Source organism: Cupressus sempervirens, chromosome 8, assembly GCF_028749045.1.
Source record: "Cupressus sempervirens isolate cs-2001-9-10 chromosome 8, ASM2874904v1, whole genome shotgun sequence".
NCBI classification, from domain to species: Eukaryota; Viridiplantae; Streptophyta; class Pinopsida; order Cupressales; family Cupressaceae; genus Cupressus; species Cupressus sempervirens.
This window is the reverse complement of record NC_143125.1, coordinates 645816668-645827438: the sequence shown is the minus strand read 5'-3', so window position 1 is coordinate 645827438 and position 10771 is coordinate 645816668.

Here is a 10771-nt window from a genome sequence, read left to right as displayed (position 1 = left end):
ACCTAAATATTATTTGAACGGACACTTGAATCACCCTAAAATATACTTATTAGACATTTTACATTTATTTTAGCCTTTATTAGACATTCTTTTATATTTTGATCTTCTTGACAAAACTAGGACCTTAACATGACAATATTAACAATGTCATACAAATGGCTTCACATAGCCTTACATATCAACTCCAATATCTCACAAATAAATAAAATATATATTCATATTTGATCTAATTACTCTTAAAATCATGTAGATTGGGTGCTCCTACACCAGAGATACATGGTTGAAGGAATTTGAGTTGCTAAAGACAAAGTTTGTGAATTGTCTATCTAGGATCTCAAATTCAGCTTGAGAAAAGGTATTAAATTTTGACACCTTTGTCATTGATGTTAGGGGGGAGGGGTTAGTATATGGAAAATTGAATAAATTATATTATAAGAGGAAATAACAGTAACATATGAAGTGTATGATGTATATAGAAAGAGGGAGTAGTAATTATACAAAATATTATAATAGGAGATATAAGGAAAGATGGTTATAAATATTAAATGATCCACACATTTTCAAGTTTTGTAAATTTTGTAAAGACCAAGTTTTGTAAAAGTTTTTGAACAACATTTTGGGACTTAGCCAAATTTTCCATATGTTATCATCAATTCCAAAGGGAGAGATAGGAAATATCTCCCCTATTAGAGTTAGATTGGGATACATAAAAACTATAAAAGATTGTTGTGATCACAATAAATCTAGTTAAATATGGTATATCCTTAAGAACTAATTAACATTTGTAAAAAATGTTCTCCACCAAGAAAGCTTGGATCAAACTATGACATCCATATGAAATGCCCTCCACCAAGTGCACTTGGATCATATCATAACATTCATAATGAACATCCTCCACCAAGCTATGCTTGGATCATATTTGATATTGAAAATGAATGTCCTCCACCAAGTTGATACTTGGATCATTTTATGACATTCACAATGAATGCCCTCCACCAAGTTCTACTTGGATTGATTAATTCCCATAAGAGATTAAAAATTATTATATTACACATCAACTCATAATGTCATTCGTATTAATGTTATTTCATGTGTGTGTGTGTGTGTGTGTGTGTGTGTGTGTGTGTGTGTGTGTGTGTGTGTGTATGTGTGTGTGTGTGTGTAAAATAACCACTATATTTATGATAACAACAATAATAGTTATAAATGTACCTTTTCCCTATGGTGATGCAGTCTATAGCTTAACCACATTGGCGATTTTCCTTCAAACTATCTATGCACTCCTTAATCGTATGGGACCAATTTTCCTTATCGTTGTCACATCTAAGTCAAGTGACTATATTGACATCAATTTCCATGGGTGTTATGTAGAATAATTGGTAGGGATTAATCACTTATCTTGCTCCCATTCACATAGCCTTGGGTGCCTTTTAACTTTTGTGATATTCCTGTCTTTTATTGTCCCAAGTCTCATCTATATCCATGAAATCTATCCACGTGGATGTACCTACTTATTATTTTCCTGGTCTATCCATGCCATCAATAGCCATCCACTCTTATTAATATTATTTCCTTTTATTTATAAGTTTCTTCTATGGTTGAGGCTTGTGACCCTTTGACTCCCAACTTATATTATTGTATTATAAGAATGTTATCATTTATAGATAAGTATATACCATATGTTACATATGACAATCATTTATTATTAATATTACTATATTATGATAAATATATCCATAACATCATAAATATGATTATTTAAAATATAATACATTCATTTATCCAATATTATCATTTACTACTCTTTCCTATTTTATATATTAATGCAATATAATATTTATATTATGTTAATACAAATGGCTGACATTATGATGATGGAACACAATGATTCACTAATGATGACATGAATACATATGTTTATATTTAAAAATAAAATTGATATTTCCATTAGTTATATATCATTATGGGGTTATGATAGTTTGCCCCTCTCAAATTTTCTTGTCCTCAAGCAATCCATTTTCAATGTTAGATTCATTAATTTTTTCTTAAAGTGAATCTCTAATTTGAAAAGAATTATCCTCATTTTCTTTAGTAGTAATTGCCAATGTTGCATGTTCTTGATCATCACATCTCATTTTTTTTGTTGAGGGTTCCTTCTTTATATGTTATTTCATTCATTTTCCCCCTTTTAAATTGATGATTATGCTCCCAAGGTTCTTTACATTTGAAACATAATCCTTTCTTTAATAGATTGTCTTTCTTTGGGCATCTATGAACAAAGTTTCAATGTTTGTAGCATAAGTGACATTTTTTTCTTGGTCTTCCATTCGTGTCTCTTTATGTTTGATAGATGTTTTAAGATTCTTTGACCTCTCATCTATCTTATTAGATTCAATCTTCTTTTCTTTTTGAATGGCTTCTTCTAATCTTTGGGATTCAAGGGGTTTCACATCAGCTTTAATGGTATCTTTAATTCCACTATAAATAAATGAATGAGTTAGTTCTAAGATAGGTTTGGAACCATTACAAATAGCTCTTCTTGAACCCTAAGGAATTTTGGCCACAGTGCCACCATTTGTGAGTTGATACTCTTAAATGAAGTATTGAGAACTTAATAGTACCCTTTTCAGTCACGAGACTATATGACAAATATGTATCTAACTTTTACACCCATGCTTGAGTAGCTCCTCTCCCAACCCATCAAAGCATGGTAATTTTACTTTATCTACTTTCTACTGAAGGTCTTCATCTACATGATTTTGGTTTTGTAGTATACTTCAAAGGAAATAAGTTGTTGAATATTTGGATTCAAGTTCACATGCATTTATGCAATTTATTCTACATTGTTTGTAGTAATTTCTAGATTCTTCTACCATATGTTCTCTTAGAATAAATGAGGGAGAGGTATCTCACAGAGCTGAACTTTATGATGATAGTTCATTTCCATCATGATTAGAATGACATTCCCTCTATGGGTTAGGTTTTTCACTTTGATTTCTATTGTCTCTTAATTTTTGTATAGCTTCAAGTAGTAATTTATTGGAGTATTCAATTATTTCATTAGCTTTTTCCATAAAAATTCTTAATTCTTGGGCTAGCTCTCTTGCCATTGTTCTTGTAGATATGTTGATGTGTGAACTAGAAAATACCACAGGATGGAAAGATTATGGTCTAGTACCACTAGAATGTCCCCACTATTAGAGTTATATTGGGATACATAAAAACTATAAAAGATTGTTATGATCATAAAAAATCTAGTTAAATATCACATATCCTCAAGAACTAATTAACATTTGCAACAAATGTTCCCCACCAATAAAGCTTGGATCAAACTATGACATCCATACAAAATGCCCTTCACTCAGTTATACTTGTATCTTTCTCCACCAAGTGCACTTGGATCATATCGTGACATTCATAATGAACATCCTCAACCAAGTTATGCTTGGATCATATTTGACATTCAAAATGAATTTTCTCCACCAAGTTGACACTTGGATCATTTTGTGACATTCACAATGACTGCCCTCCACTAAGTTCTACTTGGATTGATTATTTCTCATAAGAGATTAAATATTATTATATTACACATCAAATCATAATGTCATTCCTATTAATACTACACACACACACACACACACACACACACAAACATCCTAATATATGTAAAATAACCACTATATTTTTTATAAAAAAAATAATACTTATAAACTTACCTTTCCCTTAATATACATTTGCCTTATGGTGATGCAGTCTATACCTTAAGCATGTTGGCAATTTTCCTTCAAACTATCTATGCACTCGTTAATCATATGGGACCAATTTCCTTGTCATTGTCATGTCTACATCAAGTGACTATATTCACCTCAATTTCCATGGATGGTATGTACAATGGTCAGAAAGGATTAATCACTTATTATCTTGCTCACATTTACATAGCATCAAGTGCCTTTTTAATTTTGTGATATTCCTATCTTTTATCATTCCAAGTCTCATCTGTATCCATGATGTCTATTGACATGGATGTACCTTCATATTCTCTTCCTTGTCTCTCCCTTCTATTTCTAGTCATCCCCTCTTATCAATATTATTTTCTTCTATTTATAAGTTCCTTCTCTGGTCGAGGGTAGTGACCCTTTGACTTCCGACTTATATTATTGTATTATAAGAATGTTATCATTTATAGATAAGCATACCATATGTTACATATAACAATCATTTATTATTAAATATTTCTAGATTATGATAAGAATATACATACTATCATAAATAAGATTATTTAAAATATAATACATTCATTAATCCAATATTATCATTTACTAATCTTTCCTATTTTATATATTAATTCAATATAATACTTATATCATGTTAATACAAATGGTCAAAATTATAGTAATGGAACACAATGATTCACTAATGATGAAATGAATACAAATGTTTATATTTAAAAACAAAGTTGATATTTCCATTAGTTATATGTCATTATGGGGTTATGATAGAGATTGATGGCAACATGGCTAAGTAGGTTAAGTTGGAATAGTATTAGAGTTGTCATTTATGGAAACATATACTTTGTGTAAAGAAGATATTATGTACAGATGAAGATTCCACAGTTAGACTTGGAAAATTGTCTAAGTATATGTTAGCTATTCAAAAGAATAGAGATAGTTTCAATGTGTATAGATGGCAGAGATATTAATGAAACATGTGCAGTTGGGTTTGCATAGTACATAGTGTTAGGATGACATATGTAAGTGTGCTAGTTAGAAAAAACTATATGAAATGAGTTATCAATTAAATACTAGTAAAGGTAGTGTAGAGGAAAAATAAAATATAAGAGAAAAGTGGTAATTATAGGTTTAAAAAATAGTTTTTTAACAAAATAATTACTTGACTAATTAGGGATGACATCCTAGATGTTAACTCTATGAGAGAAAGAATTAAGTTTGCATTTTTAAAGCTTGTGAATACTTGAAGGCTGTTTGGAAAATTTTGTAAGTTGTAAAGGTATAAAGGAAAGATGATGATGATATGTGAAGTAGTCTATAAGTTGAAACTGATCTGTGGACTTATGTGAATGCCATATGTATGATATGAGAACTGTATGTGATGTGAATTCTGATATACTACTAGAGGTATGTGAAGAGTAGCAAAGGACAAATATTGAAGATATCAACATGTAAAGAGGTTTTTGAATCTATCTCTTGTGTATCAAGGAACTATATTGTATATTGCATGTTTGGTTAGTGGGCTTATCTTGCATACATTTTGTAATTGTATACATCAAATTCTAATAGGGTTGAGGATTTTAATAGGGCCTAGCCCCCTAATAAGAACCAAGACACTATATGTATGTAATAGATTCCTAACAGGGTCAACATCCTTAACCAAATACTTTTGTTTAGTGGATCATTTTGTGGGTACCATTTCCACTAGGGTTTCTCCTTGGCTAGGGTTTTCTTCGTTAAAAAGAATGGTATTATGAGTTCTCTTATTGCATGGTTATGTTTATTATTCAATTTTTTTAATTTACTTTCATATGCAACCTATAAAGCAATTAACAATATCCATTTTTGGGCTAAAGTTTGTAAAATACTAATTCAACACCCTACCCCCCCTCTCAATATTCCTTATTTCTAACACTTAAGGAAATCAAATTTAATTATTTGGGTAGAGTATGACTTATAATAGGATGGTAATAAAAGCTTCACACTTGTTAGGGGTAATTTTCATCTTGTTTCCTCTTGACAAAGTTTATCATCTCGAGAATAGATTTGTGAGCTAGGCTGTACAATTGGTCAAAATAGTAGGGAAATTGAGAAGAAGGGAACCTAATAATTGTGATAAATGAAGGAGAAGGATGTTTGGAATTTTTTTTTAGGAAAGGGGATTATTTACCTACATGGATAAAATGAAAATGGTGAAGTCAGAGGTTATGGACATGTTCATGAAAGGTTTACATAATAGAGAGCTTAACTTGGGTGGGAGAAATTGAAGCATAATATCATGTTAATGGAAAAAATTATGATTCTCAAAGCCAAAGAAAAGCTTTTTTCTATGACCTTAAGTATTCAAAGATGGCTATTAGGAAGTTTCCCAAAGAAATTGATGGTAAACTAGTTAAAGAAAATGGTCAGATTTATAAAGTGTCTTGCATTAAATTTATGTGGTGGCTTGGTCTGACTAATGTTATGGACTAATTTTCTCTTCATAATGGATAAACTAGGGCACACAAATATAATTTTATGTTGCTAATCATTTTTGATATATAAAAAAGAGTATATTTTTCCTTGTGCCTGCTTTGTTATTTGTCTCATAGTATGAAAGCTTTAAGGTGTAAACGTGGAAATCCTACCTTACATGAGGCCTTAATGACACTGTTTAATAACTATGTAAAGAAATGTATCTCTGGCCTTGTTTTGAGTAATATTTCTAATCATGGTGGTAAGAAGAAATGTTTGGGGGAGAAATTGAGCAAAGGCAAAAAAAATTGGGTGAATTAGATATGGGTTCCCTTGGTTCATCTAAAAAGAAAAAAGTTTGAGTAAACTATACAGAGATTTTCTTGGAATTGGAAGAAGAATGTTACTACTTAGAAGGAAAAGAAGAATCTATTGTTTAGGGGAAAGCAGTGATGGGAATGGACAATTTAGAGGAAACTAAAATGTTATTAGTGTGTTGAAAGATAGCTTATGGGTGGAAATGAGCCGATTTCTCATCCTTCTTTTCTCTTAGTTCATAAAGAGTTTAGTACTGCTACATATAATAAAGAAAAAAGATACCTAGGATATGTAGGAGAAGGGGGACAATGAAGGTCTCAAAGAGGCCATTAGGTTTTTTGACTACAATGAATTTGATGGGATGTTGAGGCAGTGGATGTCACACCAATGGGAGAGGAACCCAGCCAATCGATGGAGCTAACCACATTATAACATCATATAATTATGTTTGAATAGAATACAGTGGGTAAGGAGGTTGAGCGCTAGGTCTAGAGCTGGAAACCTAATGAAAAGATGAATAAGGATTTCTTGTGGGAAAAATTAAAAACAAAGGCTAGGATTCCTATCGTAAAAGTGGTTGATGAGGAGTTCAATGTCAAACTTATAAATGAATATATTAATGATCTAAAAATTGGGCCTCCTAATGTTGTGTTACAAATAGCTATGTCAATCTCTCTATACACTCTTAGACTGGAAAAATGGACTTTCCATTCCATTGAAACGTCGAATCCAAAATGCAAATCCCTAGAAGGTAGCTTTGAGGAGTTACAGAGTAAAGAGGAGGAGAGGGAGCTAGAGGAGGAGGTAGAGAATAGGGGAAATTTGGAGTTGGTCAAAGAGCTGAAGTGAAAATCTAAAAAAGTGGATAATGTGATCAAAGATGGATTTTATAGATATTAAGGTATTGTTGAATCCACCATTGCTGACATGAGCCTAGTGATGGAAAATTTGGATTAGGAAAAGGAGGTGAAGCTCAGGCTCATCTTAGAGGAAGCTGAGAAGGAAGTGGAGGATGTTGTTCTAGGAAAATGTATGCAATCAAACATAAGAAAAAGATGAAGAAAGGGACACAAATAGACAAAATAGACATCAAAGAGGTCATTGATAAGATGAAATCCATTTAATCAGATTTGAAAGATAAGGTGGAAGTATTTATTTTAGTCTCTTTAATATGTTTGTTGTTTCTTTTTTCTCTATTGGTGTTAGTCAATTTGTGTCTTAGATTGCACTAGTTTTTAGAGGTATTTGTTTGGCATAAAGTGCTAGTTTTGGTTGTCCATGTGTTTGAAATAGTGGATACTATTTCATTTTGGGAGTTTCATGTTCAAATTTTTTTGTAAGACATTTGGGGGTTTTTGGTCCCTTATAAAAACCTATTTTTTCCTTAATAAAAAACTTATGCATGCTTACAAATCAATGTTATTACACCAATAATTCAATGGTAAAAATAATACAAAATATATTATATTTAAATATGGTAGGTATTTTATGTCTAATTCTAATAATTATTTATTCACATTAGACATGTTCCATATGACAACTATTTTTAAAAAAAAGTGTTGTGATTAATGATTACCTTGAGATCTAAAACAACTCTAAAAAAAATTTATTTTATAAGATGCATTGTGCATTGTAGGAAAATTTCTCAGTCTATAATGAAGGAACATCTCAAGTAAATTCTTTATTGAACAAGCTATACTCTTTCTTAGATAATGTCCTTTGTATAGTGCTCCATGATGATGTCCAATTTTATAAAAATTGGGCAATTTGAAAACTTTTCTTTAGTTCACCATAAGCCATGTTGTCTAATCACTATACTTATACCATTATAGTTTTAGGTTGAGGGTCAGGCTTCCTCAAGCTTAATTTTTATTCCACCCTATATTTGATTGATTATGGAACATATGATTGAAACCATCATAAATTTCTTTCTATCTATTTTGGATTACTTTGGTGGACTGATAATTTCCAACTTATTATTGAGATTGATCTTGCATTTGAATAAAAACTATAAATACTACTATAGTACATAGATAAATGGAAAATAATCTTGATATAGATTTTTATAAGGAGGACCTCATACACTAATTTGTATCTCACTTACTATTGAAATTAAAAAATATATTTACCTTAGTCACTAGTTTTCCAAACAAATGAGCTATGTACCTAGACAATTATAGTTTTTTATTGCAAGGTTTAGGTGTTTGGTGATTTAAACACATTTGAAATATTAAAGTATTTTCCTATGAGAAAATCTCCTTAAAATAGATGGGTATGTGCAAGATCATGGTCAACCAAACTATGCTCTTAAGTGGCAATAAAAAATCAACAAATTAGGGTTATGTTAACTTGACGTGCAATTTTCAACTTGTTATAAACTTTATATCAAAAAGTTGAGAGAAAATAATCTCTAGGAAATTGAATTTACTTTCTGAACTACTAGGCCTTACCTTAAAAATAATAATTAATTGGTCAAAATTTTGAATTTTAATGCAATAGTAATAAAAATTTAGGACAAAAATAAGTACACATATGTGTGAGCACCTTAATCAAAATCAAGTGATAATATTTTTTTATAATATTATAGATATAAGAAGTAAACTCATGTCTGAATGTGACACATATTTTTGGGCTTTTTTTTGACAAATAATTAGTTATGAATTTTTTACTATATTATTTTTAGAATAAAAATTCTTGTGTCTAACCACCTTAACTAATTCAAAACCCTACAATTTTTATTTTTATTTTTTCCCTTATAGAAGAAGAAGCATAGAATGTGATGCATCATTTGGATATCAAAAATCTTGTACCATTTGAAAGTTATAGATGTTTTCCAATCAGTGTGTCAATCAACACTTTATATGTAACTATATTAGAAAATAAATAATAATTACTTGTTGAACTCGTAATTTGAAAAACCTTAAATTTATTGAAAGCTAAGAATATTCTTAAGAAAGCCTTTTCATTTCATCAAATTTGGGTGAAAAAAAAATCATCATCTACATGTTTGAAATAAAAAAACACATAACAAATAGGCAAAAAATACATTTTCGAGACATTTTAAAAGTTGACCATGTAGGGTTGGTATCCAAAGATATACTAGGCCTTAAAATAGTATTAAATTATTTTTTTGGTATCATTGTGGGTGGGAAAAAAGTTGGAATAGATTTTGAAACGCTTTGAACCATTTCAGAACTACATTTTTTCAGATCACCACTTTTGGATACATTGTGATCCTGCACATACCTAGATGTGTTGTCTAGTTTATCAAATTATTTTACTAGAAATGTCTTTTATTCATGTTACCTCTATCATATATAGATCCACAAGTAGTTTAGTACCTACCTCCTAATTAACTTTCTCCATAGTCCTATTTAGGTAGTCAATTGACACCACAATAATTTCTTGGTATATATTGATTGCACCTTTTTTGTGTTCTCCATTGCATTCATTCTAGCTCTGAGATCATCTACCCTTGATCCAAGGGTGTTCACCTCCTCAATAATCTTAATAACACTCTCTCCTTTCCTAACATTCTTTTCCATCTCACATTCAAGACTCTATACTTCAGGTTCAGGGATTTATCAAGTTAAATATGCTTTCTTCCAGGTGAAAGAAATACATATAAATAACCTTGGTTTTTTGGAGGATTCCAAAGGGAGTGGCAACCATAAAAATCATAATTCATTATTTTGATTACATTTTTTATTAAAAAAATATTCTTGTGACATCCATCAAGCGAGCTAAAAATCTCTTCCATCTCAAAATACAATTTTTATTCACAAAAAGTTATTGTATACACACAATAATCTTTCAACTTTGAAAAATATAAACACGTATAACATACATAATTTTTTACATTATTCCTATAGACAAGAAGAAAGTATTAATGCCATAATTCAATCAGTTTTATCATCTTGGATAAATACATAAAAGAAATTCTATATCTTATATACACAAAATCCATTCAATAACTTTTTACTTTTGTGCAAAAAGTAATTCATACACAACTATTTTATTTTACACTAATAAAAACGAATGGACATTTTGTTCCCATTTTCAATGCCCATAATACTCACACAATGTTGATCTAATTTACAAAAATAAAATAAACATAAATAATATTTTTATTATGTATCTACAAAATAGTTCGAAATAAATGTTAGTTTTGTGTACAAAATTATTATATAAGTATTATTTCACTTTTTTATTAAAAAATACATAGAAATAATATTTCGTACACATAGATATGTTAGATTAGTAATCTATGT